The sequence below is a fragment of the Heterocephalus glaber genome, unplaced genomic scaffold (genome assembly GCF_053883595.1).
Source record: "Heterocephalus glaber isolate CG9 unplaced genomic scaffold, H.glaber_assembly_v1.0 deba00001729, whole genome shotgun sequence".
NCBI classification, from domain to species: Eukaryota; Metazoa; Chordata; class Mammalia; order Rodentia; family Bathyergidae; genus Heterocephalus; species Heterocephalus glaber.
Genome location: NW_028258440.1, coordinates 874891 through 890453, shown reverse-complemented (window position 1 = coordinate 890453; position 15563 = coordinate 874891).

The following is a 15563-nucleotide window of genomic DNA, read 5'->3' as shown; positions in this document are numbered from 1 at the left end:
ATGATTAAGCTAGTCACTAATAGGAGGAATGAAATTATCATGGCTGACTTGGCCTGGTTAAGGGTTTGGGCCTTTCTTAAGATCCATGGCATTTCATACTAGTACAAATTGGGGTTTTATTACCATGGAAAAGAAGGGGTGATAGGCAATGAATAGCATCTGTGACATATAACTGGATATGTTCAGACATTTAAAATGTACAATAAATAGATGCCATCCAGACACATTTGCATAATTATGTACAGAAAAGCTAGATACTATTTAGCAGTGTTAAAATCTGTTAAAATCCAAAACTGTTAAAATACAACTCAGACTGGAAAAACCAAAATAGTACAATGCTCTATTTGATGGGCATTATCATAGATGAAAAGTGTGGCTGATATCAGCATGCTAAGTAAATTACCACATATTTAATCCATTCAAAAAGAATTGGATATAAAAGGAAAAGGAAATTTCTTTCAGAAAATCCAAGCAGAATTCAGTAAATGCACAAAGAAGTATCGTGATTTTGCATTTACTTCATAAAAAAATAAGCAATATATTTCAGGCTTCCTTATGTTTACATAAGTACACTCCATAGTTTCTTTGATATCTTCAGTATAAAGGCACACTAAGACCAGTTTTAATAAGGAGTAACAGTGATATAGTCAATATTTCATTTTGAGGAGTTGGCAAAAAGATTATTTTTAAGTTTACTTCAAAGGAAAAGGATGAAATAATAAAAGATGAAAGACTGATTCATGTTCTCAGTGCTAGTTAATTCAGAAGACTCCACAGTCCCATTTTTATCTGCTGACTGCAATCTTTCTGAGGTAATTGATCTAGGTTTCTGTTTTATTGCATTTGCTGTCACTCACTGTATTGTTTGCCAGATTAGAGGTGTTTGATATAAATTTATGTACTACGTATAATTTCAATATGCCATCTAGTCTTTGTTCATCTTTCATTGCCAGTTGATGGCTTAAAATTGGCTCTCCAGGAAATTTTAATTCACTATTATCTAACTGCTGCATTTAAAAATAATGAGAGAGAGACTCCATCACCTGCCATTTCAAACAATTCTATAAATCCTATGCACTCAGAGCTACAGCAAGATTAGTTTGGTTGAATTTGAAATAATTGAGTCCAGTTCATAACAATTTTACAAAAATAATAATGCGGGTCCCATGAGTCAGTTTCATTTCCTAGAATTAAGAAAACAGGAATTATTTCTAAAACAATTTTAAGGACATTGGTACTGTTCACAGGATCAAATAGATAAGGAGTACAATATTATCAAATCTAATAGCATATTCAGAAAGTTTTCTTATTTGGTGATCTTGGTAACTTTTGTGTTTGTGGCAAACTAGGAAAGACAAAAAATAAGAATCTAAGTACTTGTTACAAAGCTAAAAGTAGGAATGATTGGCCATCTCTCATATGTGTCAAGTAAAAAGCAGGAGGAAACATTAGAGTAAGTGTGCAGGTGACTTCCTTAGTGATGCTGTTTCAGACAGTGGGAGGGTGGGGTGTACAAGAGGGCATAACACCTGGAATTCAAGAACAGAGCAACAATATCTCAGTGCATAATCAATTACTTCAGAAGTTTCTAAGAAGCTGTGGTGAGTAATGCATTACTCAAGCCATTATCCCACCATTCCTCTTGAGGGCAAGGCTGCTGGATGCCACACACACCCCCATCAAGTTAAGAGCAGGGAATTTTTGTGTTTAAATTCAAACATGCTTATCAAGACTGCTGTGGTACAGGAAATGGGCAAGAAAGGAAAGGACCATAAATAACGTGGTCTTCACAGTGAAATTTATAAAAAACCTTTTAAGAAAAGTAACTATCAAAAGAGTTTTGCATAATACCTTACCCCAGGTGGTTGAAATCGAAGTTTCACAAGTTCATCTTCCTACAAGTTGCAAAAGAAGGTGGAACACATAAGCCATACAAGAGAACAACATCATTCATTCATTCAATAAACACTCATTTAGCACCTACTCTGTGAAAAGCCCGTGTAAAGCAGGGGACACAAAATCAAGTAAGACAGAATCTTGGTCCCCAAAGAGAATGGGAAAGAAACATGTAAATAAACTCATGATTTCAGTGGACTGTAGGGAGTCCTAGGCTAGAGATGTGTGCCATTCTATATTCTCCTGGCATCCTTTCTCATCTACTCCTTCCAAAACTGTACATGTAGAAATAGAAAGTAATGGAGAAAAGGAAGACAGAGAGGAATATGAAATGAATAGTAGCCAACTAAGCCAAAAATCTAAACTAGGAATTTTATCTGATTGTGTTTTTTAAACAAAGCAATTGTAAGTAAAAAAAAAAAAAGGGGGTGGTGGTGGATGAGTGGGATATCTTAGACTCTAAGAGACTTGAAAAATCTAACAACGAAATATAATATGTGAAATCTGTTTCAATTCTGATTCAAACGAATCAAAAGGTATAAGACATTTGAGAAAAACTGAACACTAGATATTTAATATTAAGAAGTCATTGATACGTTTTAAGTGAATAATGATATTGAGATTGTGTATTTTTATCAGAGTCCTTTTATTTCAGAGATTTTTACTTTAGTACTAATTAAATATTATGGTGTTTATTTACATTTTATGAAACAATCACATGGCTAAGATTTCTTTTTTCATGATTCAGTGGAGGAGAGAAATGTGTCAAAGTAGAGAAGAAACATTTAGCTGTATATTGATCTTTCTTAAACCTGGGTGAGTTACATGGTTATTCATTATATCACTCCTATTACTGCTGTATATATTTGACATTTTCTTGTTAAGTAAATCATCCTGGGAAGTTAGAGAAGGCTTCCTAAAGGAAGTTCAAAGTGAATTGTGAAAAAGGGTAAGTTCTAGCTAGGTAAAACTAAGAGCTACCTTCTCACCTCAAAAAAAATTGCAAAAATATATTATTTAAAAAAATAACTTAGGCCAAATCAGCCCGCTGCAGACAGGCAGGTCTGCAGACGCCATACCAAGGTTGCCAGTCCTGCAGAACACGCCCAATCGTCCCGCGCCCCGGCAGCAATCAACTGGACACATCCCACCCCACCACCCCTGCTCCTCTGGCCTCTTCTCTGTACAGCCACGTGGCTCCACACTACAAAGACGCAGAGGACACCGGACCACCAGACCCCTGTACTGGGTAAGTTGGAGTCATCTTCACCTCCCATCAGGACTGGGACTATCTTCAGGGGAAGGGCAGCTAGAACCTGCAATACAACTCTGCAGAGTTCAACCCTACAGGAGGACAGGGAGCTCAACTTGGGACTTGCCGCCAGAAATCTGCCTGAATCTCACGGGTCTGCGACTAGCTTGCTGAGACTCACTGACTTACCTGCACACTGCTACCCACGTTGTCTATTGTGACAGCAGAGACATACCCTGAAAGAGGCCCTTCATCTTCATTGTTATTTCTTATTCCCAAAATTAGTGTTATTAGTTTGTTTTTTTCTCTTTTCTTTTTCTTTGCTCCTCTTATCTTTAATTTTTTTCCTACTCTTTGCAAATATTTGTTTTTCTCTCCTTTTTTTCTTTTCTTTTCTACTTTTCTCTTTCCTTCCTCTCTCTCTTACACTCATGGTCTTGCTCTCTCACATTGTTCATCTTCCCTTTTTGTCCCTGTTTTCATCCTCATTCAGAGTTCTTCTTTATTTTCCTATTATTCTCTTTTTCCTTCTCACCTGTGTCCTCTGGCCACACTGCTAACCTTCCCCTATCCTTCTGCCCATCTGTCCCTCCCTCCCCAACCCCTTCTAACTCCCCATCCCAAAGGGTAAAGTTGTTATATTGAAGAGTTTATTCATTATATGTTAGATTGGTCCTCGATCTTGATTTAATTCATACAGCTAAAGGTGATAGATTAATAACTAACACAAAATGTCATTTTCAAAGATGTACTTGATGCAGTGGTGTTGCTGATTGTATCACTTGAGCTAAGGTGTTGTTATTGATCTAGTCAATGAACCTTCCTAGTATAAGGAAAATGAGATAGCCTTAGAGTCATTAGAGACTCAAAACTTAAAGACCAGCTATATCTGGAAGACACCTCTGAGAAGCAATCATTCCATAAGGGTTCTAATTACAAGCAACAAAGATACCTACAATAAGCAATTTCAAACTATCAACCCAGGAGTTAAACCAAGGACAGTACCAAAAACAAAAATGAGAAGACATTTAAGCAAGGCACAAACTCAGACTTCCACCCCACCAAGGGTAAATCCTGGGGGAAATGAGATGGAAAAGTCCCATAATCAACCACTTGGATACCCTGAACTGATAGCACAGGAAGTAACAAAACAGATGAATGAGGCTCTAGAAAAATTCAAAGCAGAAATAATCTCCCAGATATCTACAGAGATGGTGAGCAGAGTGAAAGACATGATTAGAGGATCTAGAACAGAAACAGATAAAAAAAATAGATGAGCTCAGAAACATGCTGGAAGCCATGAATACCTAGCATAAGAAAGAAAATGAAACCATGATCGCCCAACATAAGAAAGAAATGGAATCCATGAAACAGATTCAAACAGGTATTCAGGAGATCAAAAACTCCATTGAAAGTATCCATAGCAGATTAAAGGAATCTGAAGATAGAATATCAGATATAGAAGACAGGATCGCAGTTAGAGACCATGAAAATAGAGATTTCTTAAAAATAGTAAGGGGCCACGAGAAATCAATCCAACAACTGCTAGACGATACAAAGAATAATAACATAAGACTGATAGGAGTCCATGAAAAAACAGGAGAAAGCATCATTGACATAAAAAAACTGTTCACAGAAGTAATAGTGGAAAACTTCCCAGGCAGAGGTAGAGAGTTGGACATACAGATAAGTGAGGCATATAGAACTCCAACGAGCCATGATCAAAAAAAATCTATATCTAGACATATAATAGTCAAGATCCCAGAAACCCAACAGTAAAACAAAATCCTACAAGCAGTTAGAGAAAAGAAACAAATCACCTATAAAGGAGAGCCCATCAGAATAACAGCAGACTTCTCAACACAAACCCTCAAATCAAGGAGAGCCTGGAGTGAAGTATTTCAAGCCCTAAAAGAAAATAACTTCCAACCTAGACTGTTGTAGTCTGCAAAATTATCTTTCAAAATTGATGGGGAAAGTAGATACTTCCATGACAAAGAACACCTGAGAAATTTCATGAACACCAAACCAGCACTACAAGCAATTCTAAACAATATCCTAGAAAAAAGCAATGAAGGCCACAACTCCATAAGGCCCAACAGAGGGAAGCCACCAGGCAAGGTAAGACACTAAAGGGAAAGGGGAAAAAATAAGAAATAAAAGAGCCAACAACAGTAAAACATCATGACAAGGATAAACCAGTATCTATCAATTATAACCCTCAATGTTAATGGTCTCAATTCACCAATCAAAAGAAATAGACTGGCAGAATGGATTAAAAAGGAAAATGCAACAATATGCTGTGTATGAGAAACACACCTAACTCAAAAAGAAACTCATAGACTGAAAGTAAAAGGATGGAAAACAGGTCTCCATGCCACAGGAACCCAGAAGAAAGCAGGGGTAGCGATCTTATTTGCAGACAAATTAGATTTCAAACCAAAACTAATTAAGAGAGACAAAGATGGTCACTACATCCTTGTGAAGGGAAAAATCCAAGAGGAAGAGATGACAATCCTAAATATATATGCACCAAATATGAATGCCCCCAACTATACAAAACAAATATTAATAGGCATGAAAAACCAAATAAACACTAACACAATTGTCGTGGGGGACCTCAATACCCCACTATCACAAATAGACAGATCATCTAGACAAAAAGTTAACAAGGAAATTCTAGAACTGAACCAATCTATTGAAAAAATTGACTTAATAGATGTTTACAGAGTGTTCCACCCCACAAAATTGGAATACACATTCTTTTTGGCTGCACATGGGTCATTCTCCAGAATAGACCACATACTAGCTCATAGGACATGTCTAAGTAAATGTAAAAGAATTGAAGTTACCCCCTGTATATTATCAGACCATAGTGCAATAAAATTGGAGATCAATAATGTAAGAAACCACAAAACACCCACAAACACATGGAAACTGAATAATACCCTCTTGAACAACCAATGGGTCACAGAAGTAATTAAAGAAGAAATTAAACAGTTTCTACAAGTAAATGAAAATGCCAGTACAACATACAGGAATCTATGGGACACAATGAAAGCAGTTCTACACGGGAAATTCATAGCAGTGAATGCCCATATTAGGAAAACAGAGAAAAATTAGATAAATAACCTAATGCAGAACCTCAAGCTCCTAGAAAAAGAAGAGCATAATGAATCCAAAGCTCATACAAGAGAGGAAATTATAAAGATCAGGGCAGAATTCAATGCAATGGAGACTAAGAGAACAATACAAAAAATCAATGAATCAAAGAGTTGGTTTTTTGAAAGAATAAATAAAATTGATAAACCTTTAGCCAACCTTATCAAAAAAAGGAAAGAAAAGGCACAAATACATGCAATTAAGAATGAAAAAGGTGAAGTCACAACAGATCCAACAGAAATCCAGAGGATCATCAATACCTACTTTGAGAACCTCTACTCCAATAAAATGCAAAACACAGAAGAAACGGGCAGATTCCTAGATACATACAAATTGCCAGAGTTAAATGAAGACGATATAGAAATTCTAAACACCCCAATTACAATGAGTGAAATTGAAAATGTAATAAAATATTTACCAACAAAGAAAAGCCCAGGTCCATATGGCTTCACTGCTGAATTTTACAAGACATTTAAAGAAGAACTAACGCCACTACTCTTTAAACTCATCAAGGAAATTGAAAGGGAAGCAATACTTCCAAATTCATTCCTGGAAGCAAGTGTTACTTTGATTCCAAAACCAGGGAAAGACCCAACCCAAAAAGAGAACTACAGGCCAATCTCCCTAATGAACACAGATGCAAAAATCCTCAACAAGATACTGGCAAAAAGAATACAGAGGGTCATCAAGAAGATCACACACCCTGACCAAGTCGGATTTATCCCAGGGATGCAAGGATGGTTCAACATTTGTAAATCAATAAATGTAATACACCATATTAACAGAGTCAAGGACAAAAACCATATGATCATCTCAATAGATGCAGAAAAGGCATTCGACAAAATCCAGCACCCATTCATGATAAAAACCCTACAGAAAATTGGAATAGAAGGTCTTTATCTTAACCTGATTAAGGCCATCTATGAAAAACCAACAGCCAACGTCGTACTAAATGGTCAAAAACTGAAAACTTTCATGCTAAAATCAGGAACAAGACAAGGATGCCCACTATCACTGCTCCTATTCAATAGAGTTCTGGAAACATTAGCCACAGCGATTAGAAAAGAGAAAGAAATAAAAGGAATAAAGATAGGAAAAGAAGAAGTTAAACTGTCATTATTTGCTGACGATATGATACTTTACATAGAAGACCCAAAAAACACTACCAAAGGACTTATAGACCTAATTGACAGATTCAGTAGAGTAGCTGGATACAAGGTCAACACTCGAAAAACAATACCCTTCTTGTACACAAATAACAAACTCACTGAGAGAGAAATTAGAGAAACAATTCCTTTTACAATAGCATCCAAAAAATGAAATATCTAGGAATAAATCTAACAAAGGAAGCAAAAGACCTCTACACTGAAAAGTACAGCACTCTGAAAAAAGAGATAGAAGAGGATATAAGAAAATGGAAAGATATCCCTCACTCCTGGGTAGGAAGAACCAATATAGTGAAAATGGCCATACTTCCAAAACTACTATATAGATTCAATGCAATGCTGATTGAAATTCCAACAATATACTTCACAGAACTAGAGAAAACAATCCAAAAATTCATATGGAACCAGAAGAGACTAGAATAGCTAAAGCAATTCTAAGCAACAGAGACATGGCTGGGGGTATCACAATCCCCAACTTGAAACTATACTACAAAGCTAGTGTGATAAAATCAGCATGGTACTGGCAAAGGAACAGACCTGAGGATCAGTGGAATAGATTAGGAGATGCAGAAACAACTCCAGACATGCTCAGCCACCTCATCTTTGACAAAGGAGCCAACCACCCTCATTGGAGGAAAGATAGCCTATTTAATAAATGGTGTTGGAAAAACTGGATTTCAACGTGCCAAAGATTAAAATTAGACCCATACCTATCATCATGAATGAAACTAAGATCGAAGTGCATTAAAGATCTAAATATTAAGACAGAAACACTAAACTTGCTGAAAGATAAGTTAGGTAGAACTCTTGAAGACGTTGGCATAGGAAAGGATTTTATGAACAAAACCTCAACAGCATGGGAACTAGCAGAAAGAATCAACAACTGGGATCTCATCTTACTAAAAAGCTTCTGCACTACAAAAGAAACCACCAACAGAGCTAACAGACAACCTACAATGTGGGAGAATATTTTTAGCAGCTGTACCTCAGACAAAGGACTACTATCTAGAATATATAAAGAACTGAAAAAAATTAGACCCCCCAAATTCAAAGACCCAATTCAAAAATGGGCATCTGAAATGAACAGACATTTCTCAAAGAAGTAAAAGCAGCAAACACATATATGAAAAAATGTTCAACATCACTCGTCATTCGAGAGATGCAGATGAAAACACTGAGATTCCACCTCACCCCACAAAGAATGGCTGCTATCAAGAAATCAACAAATAACAAACGCTGGTGGGGTTCTGGGCAGAAAGGAACCCTTCTCTATTGTTGGTGGGAGTGCAGACTGGTGCAACCACTGTGGAAGTCAGTATGGAGATACCTCAAAGAACTAGTTCTAGAGGTCCCATTTGACCCAGCTATTCCCCTGCTGGGTATCTTCCCCAAAGAATTAAAAGAATCATACCACAGTGATATATGTGCACCCATGTTCATAGCAGCGCAATTTGTAATAGCTATAGCTTGGAAGCAGCCCAAGTGCCCATCAACTGGAAACTGGATAAAGAGGATGTGGTTTTTTTATAAAATGGAGTACTACTCAGCCATAAAGAATGAAAAACTAGAGTCATTTATAGCTAAATGGATGCATATCGAGGCCATTCTCTTAAGTGAAATAAATAGGACACACATGTGTAGATACAGAATAGTTTCTCTAGTGTGAGAAACTGATAGTGTAAACAAGGGTTAAAATGATTAAAATGAATAATTAATAATTTGAAATAGGAAAAAAGGTCCAAAGACGAAGGAGTGGATGGAGGGGAAGGGGAAAGGAAAAGAGGGAAAGGAAAAACTATGAGAAAAGAAAAAAAATGGAAATGAAATCTATGTAAATGGGGAAGGGTGGAAGGGGTGAAGGGCGCACAGGTAATGGGGAAAAAAGTAAGAACCAAGATATATCATGTACAGGTACAAACACCCAATGATAAATGTAAATGAATTGTATACCTAATATGTACCAATAAAAGAACTAAAAAAAAAAAACCTTAAAAATCATGAAGCACATTGTGCATGCTGTATGTAATTTAATGCAACAATAGTGTTTAAATAACAATAAAGATATGAAAATCTGTGTATCCACCAGCCATTTTAAGAAGTTCGATGTGCTGGGGATTTACCTCAGTAGAAGAGCACTTGTCTAGCATTCACAAGGCTGTGAGTTCCATCCTCAGTATTAAAAAAAAACAACTCTTTAAGAAACAGAATGCTTTCAAAATCCCTCCATGCCCTTCTTCCACCTATATATTTGTATCTCTGTCTGTAAGAGCTAGCCATTGTCTTGAACTTGGTGCTAATTGGCCCTTACTTTATAGCCTTTATTATATAGGTGTTTACCTCTTTTTGAGCTCCACATAAATGGAATTATACCGAACTACATGTCCTCTGACTTACTTTTTTCAGCATTGTTTCTGAAATTTAGCAATGGTTTTGTTTGTGCGTATAGGTCACCCTTTTTGTTGGTGGTGGTGTTCTAGTGTACGAACATAGCATTATTTGTTCATCATTTCTTCTAATGTTGGGTATTTGGGGCATCTCCAGTTTAGGGCATTTTACAACTATAAGTAATCTTTTATATGTTGCTGGTGAACATGGAAAAGTTTTCCTAGGATATAAATGTTCTGACATTGAATTGCTTGGTAGGATTAAGATTGCTTTTTTTTTGGTACTGGGGATTGAACTTGGGTCCTTGTGCTTGCAGGGCAGGCGGCAGAACCACTGAGCTAAATCCCCAGCCCAAAGATTGCTTTTTAAAGATGTCAACTGATTAAATCAGCTTATAATGGAAATTGATACTCTACTGTGAGCTAGCCAATTGTGTTAACACAATCAATAATGTTTTTCAGTAGAACTCAGCATAGAAAAAAGGTATCCAAAGAGTGTAGTTTGGTAATATATTTCTTGTTTCATATGGGGGACAGAATGATCAAATCTGGAGCATGTGATCCTTTCCTTAAAAAGGTACCATTTGCTACAGGGAAAGGAGAACTCCTGTGGCTTCATCAAAGTTGGAATCAAATGTTCCTCAAGGGTATTCTTCTCCATGTGTTTTAAATTCTTATTTACTAAGTAGATTTCTGAATTGTATTTCCCAGCAATTTAGATAAAAGGGGAATCCTCTGGGTAAGATAATACCCAAGCAACCTGCTACTGGAAATGGATCACCTCCACTGGAGAACAAGAGGCTCAAGTGTGAAACTGAGAGATGACAGTAAGGAGGGGAAGGCAGAGAGTGCATGCTCATTTCTAAGAGGTGGGGGCTTTAAATCCAGGGTCTGGAAAGATGGCGAAGCCATTAACAGACGTGTGGCAGTCAAAAGACACAGGCTTGAGATGGAGGTGATGAGCAGAGTTGGAAATGAAGATGAGGGGTTCAGGATATGCTGCCCTCAAATACAGCCAATTTGGCATTTGAGAAAGTGCAAAAGCAGGAAGGTCATCCTCATCTTGTCTCCATCCCTGCTTCATCCCTGGAGTATGTCATAAAACCTAGGAAGTATTTTCTGACCTATCCATGAAGCAGGTCAGAAGACTCTTACTCTAGAGGTGCCTCCCTACCCCCAGAAGAAAGGAGCATTATTATCTCTGATGACATAGGGTCACGGAGATTCTGAGCAGGCCTTTTAGCAGTTATTTACATAGGTCTGAGATGAAATTGCCAAGAAAAAATAATGCAGAAAAAAAAGGGTTTTTTTGAGCACGGGGTCTTGAGGGAATGCTTACACTTAGAAGATAAGAGAAAGAAGAGAAGCAAGAGACTGTCACAGAGGTAGGAAGAAGACCAAGGACATGGAAGGCAAAGGTGAAAAGGGATCACTAAAGGGTAAGACAATGAAAAGGTCTGGAGTAGGTCCTTCACAGAAAACCCTGGGGATTCGCCTAGTGATACAGGAAGAGGTGATCAATAATAAAACCAATTATTGAACACCTATTGTGTGTTAGGTACTATCCGAAGAACTTTACTATATTGGTTTTAATCTTCACAACTACTTCCAAGTTCAGTTGGTATTACCATTGCTATTTTATAGAAAAAGAAACCAATTAAAGATGTTGAGTACCTTGTCCGAGGTCATAGAGATGGTAAATAGGGGAATCAGTATTCAAACCCATGTCCATCTCACTCCCAAGCTCGGGCCCCTGCCATGTATCATGCAGTTGAAGTTTGGCAAGATTTGCACAAAATTGTAACAAAGTTAACCAGTGCCTGACTCTGACCTGATAATAAGGGAGGTGGAGTTTTGCCAGGGATTTGCCAAAAGAATTCAGAGTTCAGTCCTGGTGTGAGTGACCATAAGCTCAGCTAGAAAATGAGTGTAGCTAAAAGAGAGCGGGCCAGGGCATATGAGGGAGGGGCGATCATTGCAGTCCAGAAAGAGCTTGAAGGCCTAGAAGAGGTAAGATCTAATGCAGAAGGTTGTGGTGAAGATGAGAATTTCATTGTCTGTGGTAAAATCCTAGGAGATGCAGTAGTTTCCAAAGCAGACCATACTTTCACTCCTCTGGGTCTCTGCTCATATATTTTTTCTAACCTGAATACTGTTTGGTCCCAAGACCTGCCAAAGTCACACATATACTCTGATTCTGCTGGGCTAAGTCCTACACATTTTGTAGGTTTCAGCTTGGATATCCCAGTCTGAATCAGTCGATCCTCAACTGTGTCCTCATGTATTAGTGCATTGCTACAACAAAATGCCTGAGGTTGATAGTTTATAAAGAAAGGTTTTATTTAGCTCATGGTGTTAGAGGCTAAAATTCTAAAATCAGGCAGCTTCATCCAGTTCAGCCACTGGTGAGGTGCCCATTGGCTACATTACTTGATGGTATCATGGTAGGAGTGTGAGACGGAAAGATCACATGGCAAGATAGGAAGCCTGAGAGAGCAGGGAGTGGACAGGCTTGCTCTTCTAACAACTGGCTTAATCCCTTCTGAGGGCATCACTCCCAATGACCTCCCAATAGGCTCCACCTCTAAAGATTCTACCACTTCTCACAGTGCTGCACTGAGGACCAAGTTTCCATGTGAACCCTCTGAGGAGAAGCTCCAACTGCATCCAAAGCATAGCAAGGCATAAGCCTGTGTGATTAACTATAATTGTACTGTCTGACTGGTTTTTTTTTTTTTTTGGTACCTGGGATCGAACTCAGGACCTTGTGCTTTTGAGGCAGGCGGTGGAACCACTGAGCTAAATCTCCAGCCCCTGTCTGACTTTTATTAAAACTGAAACTGTCTGTCTATCTGTCTGTCTCTCTCTCTCTCAATAGTCTGCGAGCTTCTTGAGGATGGAACAGTTTAGTACTCATCTCTCTCTCTCTTTTTTTTGCTTTTTCTTTTTTTCAGAGCTGGAAATGGAACCCAGGGTCCTACCACTGAGCTAACTCCAGCCCTCTTACTCATCTCTCTATTCCCAATGCCTAGAATAGGGCCTAGCTCAGAGTAGATGCTCAGTATTAAGAAGAAGCAGGGCTATAAACAATGTGGTATCTTGGGTTGGGTCCTGGAACCAAAACAAGAAAGGATATTAGTAGAGAAGTTGATAAAATCCAAAGAAAATCTATAGTTCAGTTAATATTTAATAATAATTAACAGTCTTTAACTTAGTTAATAGCAACACAGTACCAATGTTAATTTCTCATTTGTCTTTTAAACCATGTCATTGATGTATGATTTACATGTAAAAAGTGTTGTACTTATTTAATGTCTATAACTTAAGGGGAAAAAAGTGATGGATGTATCTATTAACTTGATTGTGGTAATGGTATCAGAGTGGATGTGTATTCCAAACTCATGTACACAGTACTTTAAATGCACATTTTTGTATGTTTGTTTGTTTTCCCTTCGTTTTATTTTATTTATTTATTTTTTAGACAGGGTCTTGCTATGTAGTTCAGGATGGCCTCAAGCTAGGAGCAATCTTCCTGCCTCAGCCTCTGAGTGCTGGAATTACAGGGGTGCACCACCATGCCCTGGACTATTTTTGTATATTTAGTATACTTCAACAAAGCTAAAAATAGAAAAAAAATTTTCTTACTTGTACCAAAGGTAAATGGTTATGTATGATGTTAGTATTAAGGGAAGATATGAAGCACATGAAAAGTCTCTGAACTATTTTTGCCACTTTTTCTGTAAAAATTATTATTTAAAAACCCTTATTTAAAGCATAAGCCAAACAGGAATATTATTATATAGTGGTTAGGAGCGAAGGCTGTGTGATCGTAAGGAACAACTTGTCCTTCATGAGCCTCTATTTCCCAATCTGTAAATTAAGGATAATGAATATCTTCTTTTTTAAAAAATTCTTTTACTGGTACATTTTAGCAGGGGAATAGCTGGGTCAAATGGGACCTCTAGTCCTAGTTCTTTGAGGTATCTCCATACTGATTTCCACAGTGGTTGCACTAGTCTGCATTCCCACCAACAATGAAGATGGGTTCCTTTCTCTCCACACCCCCACCAGCACTTGTTGTTGGTTGATTTCTTGATAGCAGCCATTCTTTCTGGAGTGAGGTGGAATCTCAGTGTTGTTTTCATCTGCATTTCTCGAATGACGAGTGATGTTGAACATTTTTTCATATATTTGTTTGCTGCTTTTACTTCTTTGTCTGAGAAATGTCTGTTCATTTCAGATGCCCATTTTTGAAATGAGTCTTTAAATTTGGGGTTCTGAGTTTTTTCAGTTCTTTATATATTCTAGATAATTGTCCTTTGCCTGAGGTACAGCTGCTAAAAATATTTTCCCACATTGTAGGTTGTCTCTTAGCTCACTTGGTGGTTTCTCTTGCAATGCAGAAGCTTTTTAATAAGATGAGATCCCAGTTGTTGATTCTTTCTGCTAGTTCCCGTGCTACTGAGGTTTTGTTCATAAAGTCCTTTCCTATGCCAATGTCTTCAAGAGTTCTACCTAATTTATCTTCCGGCAAGTTTAGTGTTTCTGTCTTAATATTTAGATCTTTAATCCACTTCGATCTTAGTTTAGTGCATGGTGATAGGTATGGGTCTAGTTTTAATCTTTGGCACGTTGAAATCCAGTTTTTCCAACACCATTTATTAAAGAGGCTATCTTTCCTCCAGTGAGGGTGGTTGGCTCCTTTGTCAAAGATGAGGTGGCTGAGTATGTCTGGAGTTGTTTCTGCATCTTCTAATCTAATGAATATCTTCTTGATAAGGCTATGAGAATATTAATCTTCATATGTGAGTATATATGCATTTTTATATGTTACAAATGTATATCTGTATTATGTACATGCATAATATTCACTGTAGAGCAGGTAGCATTCTAAACATTCATATAATGTTTTAATCCTCTTAAAACATTCCTAGGACGTAGGATTTACCACCACTCTCATTATCATCCTCCTCCAGGCAAACAATTTGAGGCACCAAGGATTTGATCAACTTGTCCAAGGTCTACAGGTTGGAAATGACACAGCTGAACCATGAACTTGGCAGTCTGGCTGCAGAGCTGATGCCTATGTTGTATTACTTCTAAGTGTAACACAGAGTAATGCCTAGGACCAACTGCTCAGTAATACTTGCCTTACTTCTGGCTTCTATGACAAATATACCACAGACTAGGGCAGCTGAAACATTCTCTTCTCACACTTTTGGAGGCTGGGAAGTCCAAGATCAAGGCTAGTTGTGTGAGTGAGGACCTGCTTCCTGTCTCCTTGATGGCATCTTTTCCCTGCATCCTCTCACAGGGACAAGGCAGCTCTCTGCCAGCTCTGCTTTAATTTTTTTGGTTTTTTATTTTATATTTTTAAATTTTGGGGTTGAGGCATAAAATCGTACATGTTAATGGGGTACCTTGTTATGTTTAGATATACGTATACATTGCACGTTTTAAACAGATTAAATTTATTTATCTCCTCAAATACTTATCATTTAGGGGCTGGGGGGTTTAGTTCAGTGGTTCTGCCGCCTGCCTCGTAAGCGCAAGGACCTGAGTTCAATTCCCTGTACCAAAAAAAAAATACTTATCATTTCTATCTGTTGAAAACTTTCAAAATTCTGAGCTCTCCTTTGTAAGAGTGGTAATTCCATTCAGGAAGGCTCAGTTGTCACAACCTTTATCACTCCCTCAAAGGCC